The sequence below is a fragment of the Carassius carassius genome, chromosome 34 (genome assembly GCF_963082965.1).
Source record: "Carassius carassius chromosome 34, fCarCar2.1, whole genome shotgun sequence".
Taxonomy (NCBI): domain Eukaryota; kingdom Metazoa; phylum Chordata; class Actinopteri; order Cypriniformes; family Cyprinidae; genus Carassius; species Carassius carassius.
This window is the reverse complement of record NC_081788.1, coordinates 14,243,692-14,257,049: the sequence shown is the minus strand read 5'-3', so window position 1 is coordinate 14,257,049 and position 13,358 is coordinate 14,243,692. Positions and strand designations below refer to the sequence as shown.

Sequence of the window (13,358 nt, the reverse complement as noted above, 5' to 3'; positions counted from 1 at the left end):
TACCATGGTGTGTTTATTATTATTATTATAAAAAGATACATTAAAATGCAATTCAATACATTCAATGACTTTAATACCGCTTTTCTATGACAATCAGAGAAATGGAGTGATGCCCTATAGATCCTCAGGATTGTGTGTCAAGATCAATAGGTCTCTCAGATTCAGTCAATTTGAATTATCCATGACAAGGCAAGGTAGTTCAGGTTATAAAATGTCATGTGGTGTGACTCCTCAACAACTACATATTATTTATTAATTAATTCAAAATTAGTTACAAATACTGCCATCGTTCACTCATCCTAAACCTGTATGAGTTTCTTTTGTGTTGAGCACAAAATAAGATAATTTGGAGAATGTTGGTAACCAAATAGTTGGATTGACTTAATAGTATGAAAAAACATTCTTCAAATTATCTTCTTTTGTGTTCAGCAGAAGACAGAATCATACATTTGGAACAACTTGTGTGTGAGAAAATTAAAATATATATATATATATTTTTTGGGTGAATTATCCATTTAAGAGTTAGATGTAGAGGTGGACACGACACCTCTGTTTGTTTGTTTGTTTGTTTTTTTCCTAAAAAGTATTTTCAACACAAATGAACACTACCAACACTACCAATTTGCCAAAATATAAAATAGCAATGCTTTCTCATGAGATCAGGTTGTTATCTATACAAATGTATGTAAAATCATAACTGATAATGCTAGTTAAACACAGTTAAAACACATTAAAAATGTGCTGAAATTCTTGCTCCAGGTCTTCTATGATATCTTCTACCAAATGAGCCATGACTGGTGAAATCTACTGAAAAGCAGGCGAGAAGTTAATTTAAATAAATAACAATCGAAAAAGTAACATTTGCGTAGATGTGCAGTTTGCCAACTCTCTCTCTCTCTCTCTCTCTCTCTCTCTCTCTCTCTCTCTCTCTCTCTCTGTGTGTGATGCCGAGAGCAGAGTCCGTGGCCTCATTACATGCTTTCTCAATTACAGCTATTTATTGCTGGCAGAGGTCCGCTCAGCATGTTTTGACAATGGCACTATGCAGCTGTGAAAAACCTCCCTTTCACTTATTCTGAGAACTGTGTACTCTCTTTTCTGATTGTGAGCTTATTAGTAGAAGCTGTTAGTCTGCTGGTTGTATTTTTCAAACTGCAACGAACAAGTGTTGCTGTAACTGTGATTCTCAAAATTAGAGCACAGCAGATAAACCATCTCTGCTGTTCAATGGTTTCATTGCTCAATTCAGCCAGTAGCTATACTTAACTTTAACTACACCGTCATTATCCGAAGCCATCTAAAGATATGTCAGCCAACCTGAATATTCAAAATGATTCACAGGCAGAAAACATGTATGATTGGCTAGTTTTCTGAGCGATGCTCCTCAGTTGTCTATATTGTTTACTGAGCCTATATGGTTAGCTTAGACTTTAGCTGCAACACAAAGATGTTTGATTTCACACAACACAGTGATATCTGTAAGGGTATGTGGATATTTTACCATGTGTATTCTAAAAGAATCACCTAAAGCTGCTTTAAGTTAGCTAAAAATGTGATTATAGAAAATGTTCGAATTAGTGTAACTGTTGTTTTTCTGATGGGCTAGGGAGGAAGCTTTAGCTTTGACTAATTAAACTACTTAATCAGCAATAATCACTGATTTCCAGTTCTAGATGTATATCATTCTAGAGAAATGTTTCTCTTGGGCATAAATAAAAACCTGTTGTGGGAGGCAATTATGATATAATCATTAGTCAGTTTCCATTTCTGATTAAGAGTGGACATCGTCTGACTGGCTCTTTTTCCTGCCAGCTCAATCTATTCGTGTTTGACAGTTGCCTGCAGCGATATTAAAAACGCTACTCGGATTGCCAAATAAGGTTGGGCATAAACCTCACATTCACGCTCCACAGTGTAATTACGAGCAGCATGGCACCATTTTTAAAAGCAGTACTGGCATAAGATAAGAGTTTCCCTAATGCCAGCATGCTTTCAGACAGCCAGCTGAACAATATTAGAATATCCTAGTTTGACAGCATCCATTTACAACTCATATTGAGTCAAATAATGTAAAAAATAACTGTATAAATAATTTTTTCACCTTTTAATGATGTTAACAATTTACATAAATTCTGAATATTGTTGCGTGTATCACAATTCAAAGCAATGCAAACTTTAATTTGCTAGTGTTGTATAATCTATTGTTTCTTCAAACTGTCAGACATTGCAAATCTTGACTGTGAGATTTACTCTAAGCTGGATTCTTAGGTTTTGTGTCATCAGAACCACAAACCGAATATACGAATGCTCCTTTCTAGTCCCATTACAGAGCACTCAAGAAAAGTGGATGAAGATACCATTCAATATTACTTGAAGTTTCCATTATCACATCAGTTTTTAAAAGACTCTCATAAACATACTCGCTGATGCACATATTATTGCATTTTAACATAACTGTTTTCTGTCTAGTACTGTATATATTTTAAGGAATGTAAAATTGTATTTATTGCTGCGATGGCAAAGCTGAATTTTTTAAAAGCAGCCATTATTCAAGTCTTGAGTGTCACATCATCCAGAAATTATTTTAATTTGCTCCTCAAGAAACATTTCTTATCGTTATCCATGTTTGAAAACGGTTGAATATTCTTTGGAAAACAGAATTTTCAGAATCCTTGTAGAGTTCAAAAGAACAGCATTTACTTGAAATGGAAACCTTTTGTAACATTATAAATATATTTACATTACTTTTGATCAAGTTAAAGGGGTCATATGATGCGATTTCAATGTTTCCTTTCTCTTTGGACTGTTACAAGCTCTTGGTGCATAAAGAAGATCTGTAAAGTTGCAAAGACTAAAGTCTCAAATCCAAAGAGATATTCTTTATCAAAGTTAAGACTCTGTCACGCCCCCCTAAAATGCCACGTTCAAACACGGCCCCACATGTCTATGTCACTATGTGGAAATATTTAGGTAATGCCACCCAAATGTTCACACAAAGAAAGCAGTCATGTGTTCGACCAATTACAAGGCCAATCAGTGCAGACTGCGTTTATGGAAGGAGGGATTTTGCGAGAGGCAAATATATTATTAAAAATAATGTGTTTTTTGAACATTAAAGCATGTCTACATATTCTGTTACACCAAATACCCAAAATAATGTTCTTTAAAAAAAAAATCATATGACCCCTTTAATACATCCTTGCTGAAAAAAAAAATCTTACCTCAAACTTTTGAATAAATTTTGAGTATACAGTATGTATTCTACATCTAGTGTTTCCATGTGTCATCTAGCAAACTAAATGGGGTCCTCAAGTCTAGGACTCCATTGGAAATGGAATTCTAAATCTAATTGGAACCAGGGAAGTTTTCTTTTTGGAAAAAAAAAACAATTACAAAAAAATTCCATATTCTTACTTTTTCTGTCACTGAAGTTATGGGACAGCCGGTCAGATGTTCTTCCAATGATGCTCAAGATGCTCTATGGATCATCTTAAATCACGCTGGAGAACATTATCGTCAAGTTTTAAACAAACTACAGTTTGAGTACTGCTGTCATTAAATTTAAAGGAGAGATACATGAAGTACTAACATGCTCTGTTAGTTTTTCAATTAAACTTTTAATTCAAATCCATTTCAATTAGATAATGAAAAACCCTTTCACTACTGGTCTCAGACGGTAGACCCCACTGAACAACACACATGGCTTTGAATGAATGAGTGTAGTGAGTGTTTTGAAGAATATTGTAGCTGGTGCCAGCTAAAGGTAATTAAAACAGAAATATTTTTTTCAGCTCCTGATATCATAAGTTCCCATTCATTCATCAAGATACAAATGATTTGAAACATCAAAGTGTTAATGAAGAAACATATCAGCGCTCCCAGGTCCAGTTGAAGATTTCCTGCTCTGTGCATTTTAATGTTAAATAATATTAAACGTATATATTTTGGTTTGTGTCGACTCATGCAAGAAAGGACTGTGTGACCATGACTCTGACATGAATTTATGATGCCTTACCTGCCTGCTGAACATGTTGTGAATAACAGCTTGCTGATGAGGGGCTCACTGAGAAACTCAATTACCTTTTAATTATGCAAATGAGATCGTCAGAGGAACTGTGGATTCTGAGGTCTAAGAAGCGGAAAAGCATGGCGATTAACCCCTGACACAGAGACAATATAAGGCATTATTATTCACAAAGGGATCTATATGCTGGGAAAGTGCTGTCGTTCTCTTAGGAGATACATCAGGAGATTTTTTTTTAATACAGTGACCTTTCCAGTAAACAAGACGTATTAAACCTAAAAGAGGATATATATTAAATAATCCACATTTGAAGCTTCTTAAAGGGATAGTTCACCCAAAAATGAAACATTTTCTGTAAATGTACTCACCCATCGGACCAGATTTGGAGAAATTTAGCATCACATCACTTGCTCAACAATGGATCCTCCACAGTAAATGGATGCTGTCAGAATGAGAGTTCAACAAGCTGATAAAAACAACACAATAATCCACAAGGAATCCACATGACTCCACTAAATCATTTAACCTATTCTGAAACGAAAAGCTGCAGTATTGGAAGAAACTAATCCATTAAGGAATTTTTAACTTCAGCATAGATTAAGTAGCATTTAAAAGTGAATATTTTCACTGGAAGAAGTGTTATTATGGTTTAAGGACTGGTATTTTAAGGGTTTATAGTTAAAACAATTTAACAACTTTTTTTACAAACACGCAGATTTTCACTTCACAGAACATTGCAAGTACAGTACGTCAAATTATTCTGTTAACCCTAATGAGAGTTAGGTGACATGTAGTTATAAAGTTACTTATAGTTAGTACAATGTCTAAACTAAACTTTCTAAATAAATCGTAAGAACAAACTCTTCTACATCTGTAATGGCCTGAGGATGAGTAATTTTCATTCTTTTATTCACTATTCTTTTAATGTTGCAGAATTGGATGGAAAGAAATGGTGCTTTGTTTCCATCAAGTGTTTATTGTGTTTACCTGACAGAGAATCGAATGTAGATGTCTAATTCTCATTAGATGCATGACAGCTACCTAAGCAAACATGATTTAATCTGTCTATTTACTCAAATGGACATCCATAACTGACCGTTTAATTCTCAGCGTGCGCCATAAATCCTCTAGAGCCATTAGAGAGAGTTATGTGCTCTTTCTATCCCCTGAGTCTCACTCACATTCCAGTGAAATGAGGATTGTGCTGTCACATGCATTTTTTTTTGGCAGAGAAATGATCATTTCCCGCTTAAGACTTGTTGTTGTGAGATAAAACAGGAACTGGGAGTGTTTCCTGTAGCTGCACACAGTAAAGACAGTTTGGAGAGAATTTGTATGTTGCTTTGGATTATAACAATGAAGGTAAGCATTTATATATACATTCCTGCATAAGGGACCACTACAAATATACTTTTAAAGCACAATGCTTTACACTGACACAAATGAGTAAACTGTAAACTGTCAAGATTAATGCAATATTGATAAAATGCATTTTCCCCCCCCACAACTGCTAGCATGGGGTTATTAGGAGGAAAACAGTTTTTCATTTTAACTTTGTTTTTAGTGTGTGTTCCTGCATGAAGTCTTTCTTGTCTCTCTGTTGTCTTCCGCAGCAGTTATACAGTAAGTAACTAAAACTACTTTGCCGCAATATGTACTTTATTTCCTAATGCTTTATGAGCAATAATTGTAAATAACTAAATCACTGTAAATCTATCTGTCTGTCTATCTATCTATCTATCTGTCTGTCTGTCTGTCTGTCTGTCTATCTATCTGTATAGCTTGAATACAAAATGTATGGCTTGAATGCAATGTAAAATGTTTATATGCATGGCAGTTTTAATGTGATAGAACATAAAATATTCTTAGACAGTGGCCGCAAAAAGTATCTGACACTGAAATCACACTTTAAAATGCCATTGCATTGTATAACAACATAAAATGTGAAACCAAACATTTAATTGAATTACGCGATGAATCTATAGTTTTTTATTTTTATTTGAATACTTTGTGGTATTTTCATATTGTTGTAAAATCTAATGTATACTGAATACTGTAATATACTCCAATAGGACACCTGGGTGAAGGCAGTGAAGTTAGTTCTGCGAAAAGCTCCAGTGTCATTTGTTTAAAAATGTCCAAATATTTTTGTGGCCAGAGTACATATATAAAGTAGCATATTTTGTAATTCTGGTGACATCATTTTAATGAGCTTGCTTCTGAATCAGTGCAGTGTCAGTGAGGTCCATCAGGTCTGTGTCTAAACCTGTGCACTGCAAGTGGGGACCCTGGTCCCCTGAAAGCTGGTCTGCCTGTGATGGCTGCTCCAAAACACAGGTGGGACTAGTGTTTTGTTTCTGACCTGTTCTTAGACATGCATCACTAACAATGTACATCTATCTTACACTAAATAATTGCTTGCTGTCTAGTATGCTGTATACATTTCTGTAAATGTAGTTGAGGTATCTGTATACTGACATATGTGGACATTACAGACACAGACCCGCTCCATTGCAGTCTACTCTCAGTTTGGTGGTCAGCCTTGCACTGGGAGCTCAACCCGCACACAATCATGCATTTCAGCTCAGGTCTGTCCTCTAGAGGAGGGTTGTGGAGAACGTTTTCGCTGTCAGTCAGGTACTTATTTTGATATGAAACTTGTTTGAACGTCTTTAAAAGTTAAACAGAGTTTTAAGTTGAATGTTGAATAATTTTTCTCTGAAGGGAAATGTATCAGTCAGTCTCTGGTGTGCAATGGAGATCAAGACTGTGAAGATGGCTCAGATGAGTGGAAATGTGACAGTGAAGTGATCTGTGGCCTGCAAAAACCTCCACCGAATGTAGAGCTCACTGGTCACGGGTAACTTAATGATATCTGTCATCTGCTTGTTTCCGTATTCCATATTTCAATAATACATTCACAGACAGATCACTAAAGCCACTATGATTGTGAATGTTTGCACTAAAGGTTTGATGCATTGAGGAAAGAGGCAAGAGGAACAGTTATCAACACCAAAAGCTTTGGAGGTCTGTGTAGAAAGACCTTCAGTGGAGACCACAGGGACCTATACAGACTTCCCCAAAGTGTCCTCAGATACACTTTCCAGGTCATTTAAATTTCACAGTTTATTAGATTAAGATAAATAAGACTTATGAGATACACAAAGCAGAACACGTCGCCAGTGCAAGAGCAGAATCTGGGAGACTTTCTATTAAGTTTTATCTCAGTTTCTGCATTTGTTTTTGCCAGGTCACAGCAAAAAATGATTTTACAGATGAATCCTATGACAGCTCTTGGCATTACCTTACTCACATTGAAAAACATTCAAGAACATCCGGCACAGCTTATGGGCATGACGATTATGTCTTCCATAACGAACTGTTACAGTCTCAGGTACCGTATGCTACAACATATTCACTATATAATATTGATAATAACTCTTGAAATAATTTTTACCCTGGGTTAACATAATATTATGTTTTGTTTCATATTTTACTCTGTGTATGTGGTTAACACTGTTGGTTGCAGATGTGACGTGATTGTGTACAAGAGCAAATGCTGACACAATCTGCTCTTTAAGCTGTAAATCTTCTGAAATACTGCAGAAATAACACTGTCACATCGCTTCAGTTAAGGCATTTGCTATTGCTGTTCGATATTTTTAATATTTTCTCCTCAGATACTGCAATCTAAAACTAAACAGAATCTAAAACTAAATGCAGCCTGTGAATACTTCTTCAACAGTTCATAATTAATACATAAATTAATAAGCACTGATCCATTTTACAATTGGTTGTCTATTGCTAAAAAAAATCCATGAGAAATTCGAGCACTGTGTGGCTGTCTTCGGCAACAAAAGTTATAATCCAAGATTAAAGTCGGCATGAAAGGAAATGTCACCTTATTTGTCTTTTGAATTAATGTTATAGATATTATTATGAATAATTCATTCAAGCATATGTTTTATTTATTTATTGACATTTTGAGCAGTAATGCATTAGATTAGGTAATGGTAACAAATTATTATTTTTTTTTAAAAGTTAAAAGTTAACATGGGGATTTAGGCATTAATTTTAGGTTAACTGTCTCACAATCTCTGAATTTTCTGTTGCTTTAAAACAATGTTTAAGTCAACATATGCCCAAATATTAAAATCTGAAACTTTGCTCTCCTTTCAGTCCAAAAATCTGCTTATCATGAAGAGTGATGTGGATGTGGCCCAGTTCCAAAACCAGGCCCCAGAATATCTGCCACTTTCAGAAGAGTTCTGGAAAGCACTGCTGTCCTTACCGGTCACATATGATTATGCTGCCTATCGTAATGTGCTGGAGAGATTTGGGACCCACTACATTTCAGAGGGCTCTCTTGGGGGCCAGTTTAGATTATTTATGATGGCCAGCCAAGATGTCATTCAAAAATTGCGTGAGTAGTCTGTATGTCACATATTTGTTTCATTATTACATGAGAAGTTGTTGATGTTGTTTTTCATTCAAGGTCATTGCACTGTCTAACAGCTGTCTATTTTCTCTTTTTACTTAGAATCTGTGCAAAGAGACTATAAACATTGTGTTGAAACGTCCCATTCTATCCTGTTTTTCATCAGATGGACCACAGTAAATTGCCGTGAAGAAACATTTAGCGAGGCTCAACGATTTTGTAAGTCATTTAGAAAAAGAAAGCAAATTCAAACCATAAATGCTTAACTGATGCTTTACTTTACATTTGGAAGACAAAATTCTGCACACATATGCAATAATTTCATACTTGTTTCTGTATACAGGCAATGTACTGTATAATAATATTCTGTTTTGTGTTTCCAAATCAGATGAAAGCATACCAAAAAATGATATGACCACCAATATATATGGTGGAGCTCCTGCATTTATAGCAAAATTGTCAATGTTAAACAAAAACACACTAGTGGAGAATGGCAGGGCATTCTCACAGTGGTCGGGTTCAGTGAAAGAGTATCCAAAAGTCATCAAACAAAAGGTTGGTTTGGAAAAGCAATGTTAATATATGGTTGTTGTATGCAAATAAGGCTGTTATAATAACAAATAGTGTATGCTATGCTAATCATATAATTGAAACACATGCAATGATTTCATTCTTATATGAGAAACCATGTGTGAATTTCTGATTCGTGCAGCTCAGACCTCTCCATGAGCTGGTGAAAGAGGTATCATGTGCGGGGGTGAAAAAACATCATTTAAAGCACGCAATTGAGACTTACCTCAGCGAGAAACACTCATGTCACTGCAGAGAATGCAAGAACAACGGGCTGCGCATGCTTGACAATGACGTCTGTAAGTGTGTGTGTAAACCAGGCACCGTAGGCCAGGCGTGTGAGTATGGGACGCCGCAAGATGAACAGCCAGGTACAGATTAATCACTTAATTTAATATTGCATCGATCTGGGGTTTTCAAAATTTGTAAAGCTACAGTCCCCAAAATATGACAATCCCAATTGAATTTTTTTTATTATTTAACGAGTTGGGAAATTTGAATAAATTCAAGTCAAGTTAAAACATACAAAGGGATAAACAAAAAAATGCTTAATCAATTATGGAAACTCAGCTATGAAGAAAATTGCAATTCTTAATTATATTAAATTGTATATATTGTATATATTAAATGTATACATTTATATTTTTATATATTTTATTTTGATTTATAAATGTAAACATTTCTTTTTACAATAATAACTAAAAACTTAATTTTTATTCTATTTTTCTCTTTTTTAGTGTATGATTTTGATTTATGATATGTGATTGGGAATTTACTCTGTAAATATAAACATGCTCAATTTATGTTTTAATCATTCACTTTAAGTGTGGCTTAAAGGGATACTCCACCCCAAAATTAAAATTTTGTCATTAATAACTTACCCCCATGTCATTCCAAAATTATAAAAGCTTTGTTCGTCTTTGGAACACAATTTAAGATATTTTGGATGAAAACCGGGAGGCTTGTGATTTTCCCATAGACCTCCAAGTAAAATACACTGTCAAGGTCCAGAAAAGTATGAAAAGCATCATCAGAATATTCCATCTGCCATCAGTGGTTCAACCATAACATTATGAAGTGACGAGAATACTTTTTGTATGAGAAGAAATCAAAAATAATGACTTAGGGCCATTTTTGAAAACAACTGCGTAAACTCTTCTGCATCAGCAGCGCCACAAGAATACATTTTCTACATGAACTTACGCTTTGATTTGAAAGAAAGTAGCGCATCCTTGTGTTGTGGCTGACACAGAATAGGGTACGCAGTTTGCGTTCAGCAGTTGTTTTCCAAACTGGCGCTACGGTGACTGGCGCAAAATATCTGAAATTGTGTTCCGAAGACGAACGAAGCTTTTACAGGTTTGGAACGACATGGGAGTAAGTGATTTATGACAAAATTTTAATTCTGGGTTGGAGTATCCCTTTAAGTATCCAAATATCTTTTGTGGTCACTATACTTGTTTTTGAGTGTCCAGTTCATGTCTTTTTATCTCAGGAGTGATTCACGGAGACTGGGCCTGTTGGTCTTCATGGAGCACCTGCAAGGAAGGTCAGAAAAGCCGGAGCCGCTCCTGTAGCCGTCCCGCTCCTTCAGGCGGCAGGGACTGTATTGGGAACGCTGTGGAGACGACAGTCTGCGATGATGTGCAGGAATTAGATTACCTACGGTGAGTAGCGGTCAAACGCCTGTTCAACAGTACAAAGCTTTGTTCTGAAAGGCTGTAATAGGCTGTTCTTTACAAGTTGCTAGAGACCTAGAGAATATTACTGTGCAGCAATAGTGCCACTATGTGGAAACCTGACTTATTGGTTTTGACCTATTTTCAGTTCAATGGAGCCTCACTGCTTTGAAAATTCTTTAACACCCAGGAAAAGTTGTAAAATCCCCCCCTTCCTTGCTAACGGATTTGTTTTGGTAAAAAATAATTTATTAAATATTCTCCATTAAAATGTGATTGAATATGTTTTTTGAGACGTTATAATGTTTTTGTCTTCCCCTAATTGCAGTACCCCAAAGATGCATATCCAGTAGGCAGTAAGATTGAGTATGCATGCACTGAGGGCTTTCACCTGATTGGGGATCCTATAGCAGAATGTCAAGAAAATCTAGACTGGGGCCGACATCAAATAGAGTGCAAGAGTAAGTGAATATGACTTTTTAGAGCTGATATATATATATATATATATATATATATATATATATATATATATATATATGAAACCATGTCTTCATAAATGATTAATTAGTGAGGAACTTCTTTAGGATTATTTACATTTTATTTAAATATTAAATGATATAAACATACATTTTTTGTAAGATATAGTTTGTGACATATATAATAACTGCTGTTTTAATGATTTAAATTATACATTTAAGAGAACAAGAAACCATTACAAACATAATGCATATTTTATATATTTAATATTTTACATATTTAGATTTTTTTCAGTTATTGATTCATTATTAACTTTCTAAATTAATTTTATGGCATCCTTAATATTTGACTTTTCTGAGAAATGAGAAACCATATATGTTATATATGTTTTAAAATAAATGTTGCTTGCTGTCTGCAGAAACATTATGTGATCTACCTCAGCTTCCTCCAGATGTCACTGGAAGCCCGTGGAAGCTTACCTATAACATCGGTGAAGCTGTCTCCCTTTCCTGCCCTGAAGGGAAAGTCAGAGAAGGTCCGGCTGAGATTCAGTGCAACGCTGGCCTTTCCTGGTCACCACAGCCAAAAGAAACCAGTTGTCTCACAGGTGGAAGCTGTGCAGTTTTGTACACTATGTCAAATGTAGATACACACAAACATTGAAAAGAGTCAACCGCTACAAGGTTGTTTGACAAAATTTGAAATGTATTGATGCAAAAAAAAAAAAAAAAAAAAAAGAATTAATGTAAGTAAAAAAATTTGAGTGTGAGTAAAATGTAAGTAAAAGTTATTTGTTTTCCACTAGTTTTAAAGTCAACCACTGTGCCAGTGCAGTGCCAGCCATGGGAGAACCTGTCGAAGGACAAATGTGTCTGTAAAGTACCCCACGAGTGCAAGTATGTTCCTAGACAGGACAGGTATTTCTATATAGCCATAGAGCCAAAGGGTTGTGTGTTTCCCTCTTCTGCAGGTCTTCCCTGGAGATATGTGCCACTGATGTGAAGCGCGGTCGGGCACGGACAATGAGCCTGTGTAAAGTACAGGCTATGCGCTGTCTGGGAAATCAGTACACTCTTGCTGAAGACAGTGCCTGCCAGTGGCCACATCGCTCATCCACTGCTTGTCCGGACTGCACGCTCTGGGAGATGTGTGATGGTGAGGGATTATAAAATAATAGAACATATCCCCTTGTGAAAAAGAAGTACGCTTTAGCTTACTTTTAAAAACAGTACTTAACAAGGAAATAATATACTTCAAAAAATATACTTAAGTGCAAACTGAATGTAATGTTTTCAGACAATTAATTGCATATTAATTGCAATTAAATTAAAATACATTATGGTTTATATTTAGATTAAAACTATTATATTAAATATAAATCTTTATATGTAATTTCATAACTACTTCTGTTTTTAAAAATATCTTTTGTTTGTTTTTAATATTTTGTAATAAGTAAATCTGAGTGTCAAGACATTTTGACATTTTTTTAATTTATTTTGACATTTTGAAGTTTGGTGATTAACACTGACTTGACTTTCGACAAAATTAGCACCTTTTGTTTTAAAACACAAAGTACATGCTTTCATACCCAAACATGAATGTACCACAATGTTTTAATGTTGTGAAACAAATCATGGAAGTCTCTTCAAATAACGCTAACCACAGAAATCAAAAACTGCTTTTTAAGGAATCCATTGGCTTGAAATTGTAAATTCTTGCTAATGTATTTTTGAAGCTTATTAGAAAAGAGCTATGTACAGATTGAAAATGTCGCAACTAGTCAATATTCAGGAATGCTTGGTTGTAACAATTGTGTCATTGTAGAGCAAACGAACAGCTGCCGTTGCAAGACAAGTGAGGAATGCTCATCCCAGGATGCCTGGATCCATGTGTGCGTGCAGCAGGAAGGAGCGTCTGCACCAGTGACAATGACAGAATGTGAGGCGGCTGTGAGGAAATGCAGAGGAGAGGCTCTCAAAATTGTCAGCATTCAACCCTGTCAGTTATAATCTCAGAGCCTCACTTACATATTAAAGTGTAACAATTTATGTTGAACCCTGAGAAGGATTCCTGTAGCAGTTTTCTTAGGTTTGCAGAAGATTCAGTCAGTCAAGGTAAATCAGTAAGTTCGGTCAGGACCAGGAATACAGTTCTGCTGTTTGTTTTCATA

General features: G+C 35.3%; 1 pseudogene; it reads left to right on the top strand.

The window, feature by feature from the left end:
* Nucleotides 1–5,285: 5,285 nt before the first annotated feature.
* LOC132114444 (complement component C7-like) lies at nt 5,286–13,296 on the top strand (annotated as a pseudogene).
* Nucleotides 13,297–13,358: the final 62 nt, after the last annotated feature.